Source organism: Varroa destructor, unplaced genomic scaffold (assembly GCF_002443255.2).
Source record: "Varroa destructor unplaced genomic scaffold, Vdes_3.0 BEIS01000001.1, whole genome shotgun sequence".
In the NCBI taxonomy this organism is placed as follows: Eukaryota; Metazoa; Arthropoda; class Arachnida; order Mesostigmata; family Varroidae; genus Varroa; species Varroa destructor.
The window spans coordinates 5524661-5534403 of NW_019211454.1; the positions used below are offsets into that span (position 1 = coordinate 5524661).

Consider the following 9743-nt stretch of genomic DNA (forward strand, 5'->3'; position numbering starts at 1 on the left):
ACCTAAGCCTATTTCGATATGGAAGAGGTAAGTTCGTTTGCAGCATTAAAGAAGCACGAATAAAAAGATACCGGTTGAAACTATTATATAAAATTTTTTTTAGCGTTTGCCTCATTTTACAGTCACCTCAGTAGTAGTAACAATAGTAGGCTAAACCGTCAGGGTTTTTTAGGCCTGTCACTTTTGAATATACGTATACGCATATGTCACTACCTTTCGTAGCCTGAGATTTAGGTTTCCTTTCGTTCAGACCGTAGCCGCTGTAAATTGGTCAAATGTGAGAACGATGAATCAAAACAAAAGTATACCTGCATTATCTCGACGTTGGATCTAACAAATAAATAAACATTAACCCTTGAACACGAATCCTTTCTTATCAGAAATGGCTACAGCAAATGGATGTGTTATTTAGTAATAACATATATAAAACAAGGCCGAAGGTATAATACACACTACCTACCACACTTGTATATATATGCGTATACAAGTCTGTGGCCATACTATTACATATACATATTGTTGAAACTCTTACTCGTTAATATGGCACAGCTGTTTCGGACTCATTTAATTAACCTTCATTGCTACCTAACGTGTAAGGTATTCGAGCGCTCTCTTATATTCGTCTAATTTATCTGTCTCATTAGTTAACTAATTAAAAAAAGAAATACGAGGAAGAGAGGCGATTTCTGGCACTGGTGATGGTGACGGAAACTATACCGAGTTAGTAAATTGAAGCTCAGCAAAACCACCGTATCTGTATTTGCTCTTCCCGTTGGGCACCTTTTCCTTTTAGCAACGTGAAACACCGGTACGACAACCTTCGCTACGGTTGTACGGGCTACTTGGCATTTCAAAGCTACGTTTTGATACGACCGCGAATCGTGATCCATTAATCAGCCAAATGATGGCCAAACAGGACCGTTATTTTCTTGACATATTAATACCGAGTCTCTAATATATTAAATATATTAAAATAAATTAATACGAGAGTCTCTAATATATAATAAAAAACGCAACTGAAAAAACGCGTTGAGCTGCGGGTGAAATAGGCATGCATCTATGGAGCTGGTACGTCTCAACGTCCTTATAATGGCACTTATTAGAGAGTGCGTTTTTTTTTGTTTTCGTGATCATTTCAAGTTAATTTAGCGCTAAGATACGACCCGAGCCTCGTTTTTTAAAAGTTACTAATATCATGATATGCAAGGTGTTTATTAATATAATGACAGTATGTACTCTGCAAAGGTATCTCTATATATATATAACAATAAACAGACGATCGAAGTCTATGACAATTTAGGTGTCGTACTTTATATATATATATATATATATATATATATATATATATACCGAAATTTCCTTGTTTAACCAGGAAGTTTTTTTGAAGGATAAGTTTAAGCATTAGGGAGATATCCTCAAATTGTGAAAGCAGTCCCGGATTGGTGACTCTATCGAGTGCGAATTTCACAAGCTAGACAAAACAAATTCTTGCAAATAGAAACATAGTACTTTGAATCCGCTTGAAATACGCTACGATCTGCTGTATTTTATTTTAAACATAATGTGTTTTTTGCCAAGAAACAAATATCTGAACAGGAAAAGCCTCCAAATTCAAAAGGTATCTGACTTGAACATTGATTCGGGCCAATGAACCTAGAGTTTGCAGATAATGCTAAGCTCGCTCCGAGCAACGAAGTACATTTCCTTTCAACACTTCCATTCTTGTAACACAGCTTACTTAGCTAATTATATAGCACGTTATGGTTTGCCATACCTGTAGTTTTAAAATGACGCGGGCCCGATCCGCCCTAGCATAGCTCGATTAGAGGTTGTCTCATATAGAAAACAGATGAACTTCTCACAGACGCACATTTCGCATCTGTGGGATCATAACATGCCCGACTAAACTTCACTAAACTGCCTGTGGCATCTATAGCTTGTAAGCGCACTTCACTGACACTGGAACAACGTGATGACGATACGGCCTTTGTGTTCTGGTTTACAGCTCCACCTGGTCCTATTAAGGTGGCAAGCAAAGTGGAACCGACCCAGAAGCCTTTGATGAAAACGCAAACAGAGGGAGTAGACCTTAGAATCACAATGTATTTCAACGCTTACCGCTAAGTACATTTCAATTGTTGTTAGTAAGTTGTGTAAGTTTGTAAAAAAAGAGTTAATGAAACCCCAATGGCGGCGGAAAAGTTCCATGTGAACGAAAATAGTTCACGCAGCGTGAAGTTTCAGCCTGTTGCGGTCGTCGACTAGATAGTTGTTATAGATTTCAGTCGATTTCAGCGACAGTTTGTCGCGACTCATTTACGGGTATGAACAATGTAATCGCTAGTGATGAGGGTAGGTAAATCTGGATCTGACAGAACGAGAAATGGCCTTTACAAACCTCTGTCATTTGTTTTTATTCAATTATATTATTATAGATTAACGCTATTCTTGATACCAAAGTGTGCAAACGTACTGATTTTACTTCTTCTGACTAACAAAGCGTTAAAAAGCTTGTACATCGATATTTACAAGCGTAAATCCTTGAAAATTTAGGTGTGATATTGTATTGATTTCCGTCAATTAACTCGTGTGTCTTTGTGAAACATTAAGTTACGTTCGGATGTCAAGCTGATTTGGCTTATAATTAAATCTTGAATAAAAAGCATATATATTTTTTAACTAATATTACTAAACTTAAATATACATTACCTTGATTAGTGAGCTTCTGCACATTTTGGTAGCATCCTTATCCTATTACTGTGAAAAATCATTGTCTTCTGGACGGAGAATTGTGATTTTTGCATCTTTCTATTAAGATTAAATTGGCACAATTAACGGAATGTTTTTCTGAGGCCCGAACGAATGATTCGGACCAAGTAGGGGATGTATCATAATTTCCTATTCAGCTCCTCTCAACTTTTGCTGAGTAGCTAAAGACATATGTGGTCTGGCATTGTCATGGCAAGGACAATGCTTTTTCTGCTAACTAGTTGTGGTTGAATTTTTTCAATGGCTTGTTGAAATGTCATTAGTAATAGCAAAGGCTCAAATCAATTCTTTTCCAGCTTGCAGCAGCCAATCCGACCAAACACATGGCAGTACCATCTTTGATATCAGTTTGAATTTTGCTGCAGATCGTAGAGAACATTTTTTTATTTACTTTTTAATGCCGTATGCGATCCGCTTCTCATCACTCGTGATCAACTGGTTTAGAAATCGGTCGACTTCGTCCTGTTTTTGTAGATTTTTGCAAATGGAAACCAGGTAATTTATTTCGTGTTATATCAATTCGTGCTAAAAAACCTAAACGTTAAGGTTTCTTGCAGGAGTATCCTTTACAGTGAAATTTTTAGGACGAAAGCCACAAAACCATCTCTAGCCTTTTTTCTCCCACTAATCACATTTTTTTTATGGGCCGAGCAGGGTTCATGCTTTTATCGTAATATAACTGTGAAATACAGTAAATTTCCGCGAAAATTTTAATCATTTCCTAAGTCTGAATACGGACATCCCAACCGCTGTACCACATCTACATTTTTTAAATCAACGCTGAGTTGGTGCGACTATCATTAGCTGAGACGCGTAACTTTAATAAGGCAGCTAACTTATCAGTGCTCGTTCGACAATCGAATAAACCTATATATATATATGTACTATAGGTATTATGAGTCTATTTTAATATAAAACGTTCCCTTGTTAGGCTGCTCAAAAGCGGATGCCGTTCCGAACGTATGCCAATGTAATTACAATGTTAAAAAAAAGTCTCTGTGACTCGTTCCCGAAGTATGATGGTTATTAGAATTTGCTGCGGAAAAATCAATAAGTTATCAAACAGCGATAACAATTGCTAAGTTACATCTCGATATTAATTCGAACGAAGTGTAGTTGTTTTCATTTTGGTAAAATGGTATCGAACAAAAATTTGTAGAACGATTTCGCTAATATACCTATTCCGAGAAAAGCGTCAACGACATATAAAAAACAGTGAGTTTTCCCAAATTAGTTTGAAACCACGTGATCAACTTCTAGTATTATACAAAAAAATATCAAACATATTGAGTTTAAGCATATAGAAAGCCTAGAACTTGTAAATCTATGCAGAGATGTCCAGTTATCTAGAAAAAGCAAAAAGAAAACACGACTACTTTTCTCTAAATACTCAAATTCAATACAAGTAGTTAAGGAAAGTTCAAAAATGGAAGGAAAAAAAGAGCATTGGAAATTATTTCTATAACAACACAAATACGTAATGATTTGTCCCTGTACATTACTGTGCAATATGAGTGCAGCTTTTGATTATACAATTATTTGGTAAAAGTCTAGATCAGATTTATATCTCCAAAAAAATGTTTAATCGAGAAAAATATCCACGCCGAATAAGTTGCAAAAAACACTAAATTCGGTGTAACTTTAGCGTTGAACCTTTCTCGTTCTACGGACAACTTCTTGAGTACACTGTTGTCGAAAGGCAACTCTCCTCGAAGATCCAGTGAATAGCATTAGCATATTTCTTTCATATATGGTGATCTAAGGCTGTATTTTATTACGAGGATTTCATACAAACACAATGCAGTGTTTAGTTAACGTTCACTAAAGCGGAATTAGTGACGCTTCAAGCTGGAACAGCAATCATCTCAGCAAGAGCACGATCTTCATTCGTAACTGTATTACAGCGTGCTTAGTGGTCTAATGTCAATTGAAGCTTGTAGTCGAACCTTAACATTGGAATGGAGCTATTTATACGCATAAACTTCATCGGCAATGGCAGCCCTCTTTAAGGACAGGAACCGATTTCGAACCTACTACACAGGAGGTTCAAATGAATCGAATAGACATTTATGGACGACCCCGACGAAGGCAAAACGACCAAGATGGCACAATAAAGGACAGTCCTTTGATAGGCTCCGTGTAGGTTTCTCGAAGAACCGTATCATATTGCGAGCCGCAAAATGGTCATAGTATTCGCATGCTTTCCATGGGGCTAACTTAAATCATCTTAATGATCATCAAGTTCGTTAATCAGCGAAAGAAAAATGTTCGCCGGGACTAACTGCTTATTGTAGATCTTGGCGGTCACTCCAGTAAGATAGGTCCTTTTCACACTGCCTCAAGCTAGTTTTCGAATGCTTGCTTGTGTCTCAAAAACGACTTTTATTAGCGGCATCGAACCTTCCTTTGAGGGCAACCGATTCAAACTGGAAGCATTCGGAGCTGGAAGTTCTGTCAACCACTGGGTGACTTCTAGTAATGGTCATTGGTCCTATTGGACGGAGAACGGTGCAAAGCATGCACCATAAAATAATTCTTCTAGTTGACTTCGTTACAACCGATAAATACCTGCGCGCCTTCCAGGTCCACGCAATTCTCTTTACTCAAGAAGAATCGATAGACTTGAGCGATAAAACTCCCAGTACCGATGTCAGATTTAGATGGAAAGTTTCCTGTTCAACAGACGTGGACGGGATCTGCAACAATGAGTTCATTTTACCAACTACTGTTCTTTGCAGTGTGATTAATACTTGCTACAGTATTGAAGATATGGCTGTTCAGCCTATTTCTCACTTCAAGCGACCTTCATCGTGTTCGAGGTTTTATAAGGTACAGTTTCTCTTTGGGAGTTGTTTTTATAGTAGAGATCAATTTATGAATTGACTGCCTTATCGTAGCAAATGCTATTCGTTGACATTCCGTACGAAACCAACCAATCAACGAATGCAATTAAAAATTCCCTTTAGATTCTCTAGTGGTGTAAGAGGTGGGACCGATGGAAACGATCGGAGAGTCGTTTTGTGTGTCGTACTGCTTCGCTTCACTGGCGTGTATCACGGGCCTAGATTCACCTGCTGCAGCTACCCCCACGCTCAGTGTGCCTTCTGTCAGCAACAGCAGAATCGACACCGGTCAGAATTTGACTCAGCATGTCAAGTAGAAAAAACGTGTAGTTACAACCTTCTTTTCTTAACTGCTATAGGACCGTTTGTAGAAAACTGTCATACAGCAGATAGAGGTCGAACACAGCGCAATTTGACAAAACGTTGAACTTCCCAATCAACCAACACCGTCATTGAAACTCATCATGGTCTCGAAACTGGGGACCTTTAGAATTCGATATTATAACGATTGGGTTATTTCCATTTCAGAGTACACTGGGACCAGCTGTCCTAAAAAAAGACTTCGGCCCAGAAGTAAATCGATTCATTTCAAGGCCACATTGTTTTGATGAGCTATTTATTTGACGAATGGAATGAACTGAGCTTTTCCATAGCGCATTTTCTCGAAATATTCCAGTTACACGTTAGCCTTAGCTTGGTAACTATAGCGATTCGTTCTGAGGACCATCTGGCGATATTTTTGGTTACGCTCATTTCTCTCTGCGGAAATAGAAGAGACTTCCTACCGAGCAAAACGCTTCAAGTAGACAAGCTGCTACAATGTATTTAAAAACATATAGTTTATTAGAGAGAAAAAAAAATGCTTTTGTAGAAAAGTTTAGCTATGGCTAGAATTCAGCGAACAGATTTTGGAGGGTATAAATGAACCATATTCTCCCATATGAGTGTCCAAAGGAAATAAAGTCATATAGACAAACATAGTTAACGCAATCGTCGAACGTTGTCATGATCACATGAGGAAAGGTCACCAGTATATTCGCTGGAGGCTTCTGTATCTGGTGACGTTACAGTCACAGACAACTATGGTTTCAGCAGATATAGCCCTTCCAAGTGGGATATGAACCAATGAAGATTTTATAAGTATGACTCATTTATTTAGTAAAAAAAAAAAATTAGCAAAGAAAAAATCATTGACTAGAGGAAAGATGCTAGTCCTTCGAGAATAGGTTGTGAGTCCTGAGAAAAAGTCGGTGGAAAGCTGTACCGATGTGCGCATCCTTTTTCAAAGCAAGCTTATAGATCTACTATCAGAAAGAATTATTTATAATTAATCATAAATAATTTCCAATGTGTCGGTAATATTGGTTAGCCTCGACAGCGTACTACAGCAATCTGTTTGTCCTAATTTTTTATTCAGGATCAATTGCATGCGGTGTATAGTTACTGAGAGGCCAGGTGGCGCCAGCTTTATTTATGGGACATATGCCCACATACCTCAATCGTATTCCATTTGTCCAATCTCTCCGTAAGTCTAGCGTCCATCTATGCTTAAAATATAATGGCTTAATTAGTGGAACCCCATATCGATTGGCCTTAGAGTTGCCATTAAAGACCAATCCAAAACCACTACATGGCCCTGCACTCAATGTAATAACTTTTGTAAGTTTGACACAAGCGAAGTTAATATAAGCCATCAAACTGGTTATTTTATTTTATTTCAATAAGATGCAAAAAAGTGGCCCAAATGGTCTCAGAAAGATCAAATCGCATTACATTCCTGACCCGTATTAGTTTCAATGGTAAAAGTCTCTACAGTTACGCTTTTTTGTGAGACAAAACAACCTGTATAGCCCCATATGTAAACAGCTTCACAAATCTATACACACGCCACCATGGTAAATCTGAAAAGTTATTTAAATGACGAATTATACCAAAATTTCTACTGATCGAATAACTTAAAATAGTATTAAACATTATCTTGAAACATGTTTGTAGGATACTGTTGAAATATTAGACATTCACTTTCGTCATAGTGTCCGTTGACTGCAAGTCAACCGTTGAAAACCGTGGATAATAATGCAGCGGAACAGCGATGAGCGTGCTGAAGGAACGGTGAAAAGCGGGCAGGTGAAAATACCTGAGAATTATTTTCTACTTGGGTCCTTTCAATGCGGCCTGATGTGCGTCAATGGTAGTAATTGTAAACAAAACAGTGTAATTAATAATTTACGTAGTAAACTTCGACATGATTTTAAGGCAAATAGCATCGACTGATGTACAAAGGACTCCCCTTCATGAGACATTATAGGATTGATAGAAATTAAAACGCATTTTCTGACCAAATTACATATTTGCCTTTTGGAAAAATGGTCGTGCTATTAACTTTGTGTGCTAAGCATTTGAAAAATACATCGCAAACTACCTTAAAATCGCTTTTCACTTTTTTAGACTCTCTATATATTTATTCATCTATTAAAATATCTTTTTTTTTTTTTTTTAGTTTTTTTAATATAAGGAGCGTGTTTTCCGGATAGTATTTTGTACTAGGGCTGTGAATCCCGAAGAATAAAAAAACATGTGCGATAGATTGGTTTGGAAACGTTCGGTGGTAGCCGAAGCGTTCGCTTGACAACAAAGTCGTAAAAATAGTGTCTTTCAAATATTATTTATGTAGTCTCTACAGATCAAGATGTTGTTTGCCCTATAGGGTATCACCGTGTTAGGGATATAGAAATCGTACCGAAATCATTTTAATTAAAAATCATCACCAAAGGAACTATACCAGGAATATTTACCGTGTAATCGCTTGCAGCTATAAAAGCAGGACTCTGAAGAGAAATAGAAAATACGACACTAACAGCGGGCAGAATAACGAGTCAATTACTGAAAACCGGGGCTAGAGCATATTTATTTTTAATGATCAAAAGACATCTACCAAAGGCGGTTATTGCCAAAACCCTGCTACACTTTAAACTAAAAGTATATACTGAAGATTCGAATTAATATCTGCTTTTTTACTTTTAACAATTCACAACAATTTAACACTTAAGAATAAAACATGTGAATACTTTTTGAAAAGTGTTGGCCCTCTGAAACAACCGCGTTTCCTGTTTTTTTTTTTCTAAGTTTATCGAAGGTATATTTTTCCACGAAACAATAACTTGTTTTCGCTGCCAGTTCATTAAGAAACCCATTTTTGAATTTCTATAATGTGTTCTTCTTCTATAATAAGTTCTATAATGTGCTCGAGATAATTGTTAGAACCAGATTCTGGCAGCGGGCTTGTAGCAGGACTAGCTTCTAATCTAGACCTTTCTTAAACTAGTACACGTCAATTAGAAATAAATTTTGGAAGTTGGTTCAAAATGATTTTTTTGGTTTTTCCATACGATTAATCGTATCATTTTTGCACAAGGCTGTAATCTAAAGATTCTCATCGTTTCCCGTCGCGGTTAAAGTTGACTTATCTAGTTTCTAATGGTTACAGCTGCCTCTGCCTTTCATATGCTATCAATCATGGTTAATATTTTATCGAAAACTTCTTAGTTTCGATATTCGAGCGTTGTTCGTCCTTCGTGTAGAACAGATTTGTCGTAATAATTTGAGAGCAATCGACTGCCCCGCTTCCTAACCCAGAAATCGAGTACTTGAAACGTGTAACAATAACAGTAAAAAGAGCAGTACCCAGCGCCACGGAGCTCAACAAAATTTGCGGTCTGAGCGATTTCGCTTTTCTACATTTAATGAGCTCTTAATTCAGCTAGAAAATATTCTCCTCAAAATCAACCATGACTTACCAAAAAAGGGTTTCATCTCTAGGACGTACCTTCCGTAGGTCTTGGCGGAAATTTCGGTAGATTCTTCAGACCGCTACTTGGGATTTCGATGGGATACGAGTGCTCTCGCAAATCGTTATATTTCTGACAGCCACGATTCTGTGGCGGGCTATCTAAAACAACTCGACTACAAAGGCTTTGTAAAACATTTGTCATAAGACTACTCTCGTTGTTGATCTGGCGACCATCAACGCCTATATCTCACGAGCTCAAGTGTCGACAATGCTACTTATCTTCGAACGAATTTCATGCCGGCAAAATCAGGTCGAATCGAGAAAAAAGTAAACCTTTGTTT

At 37.4% G+C, this 9743-nt stretch overlaps 1 long non-coding RNA gene across 2 annotated transcripts in view; it reads right to left on the reverse strand.

Moving 5' to 3' along the window:
- Positions 1–9743, reverse strand: part of LOC147758175 (uncharacterized) — a 38207-nt gene that overhangs the window by 18706 nt on the left and 9758 nt on the right. The gene's annotated exons all lie outside the window — the stretch shown is intronic.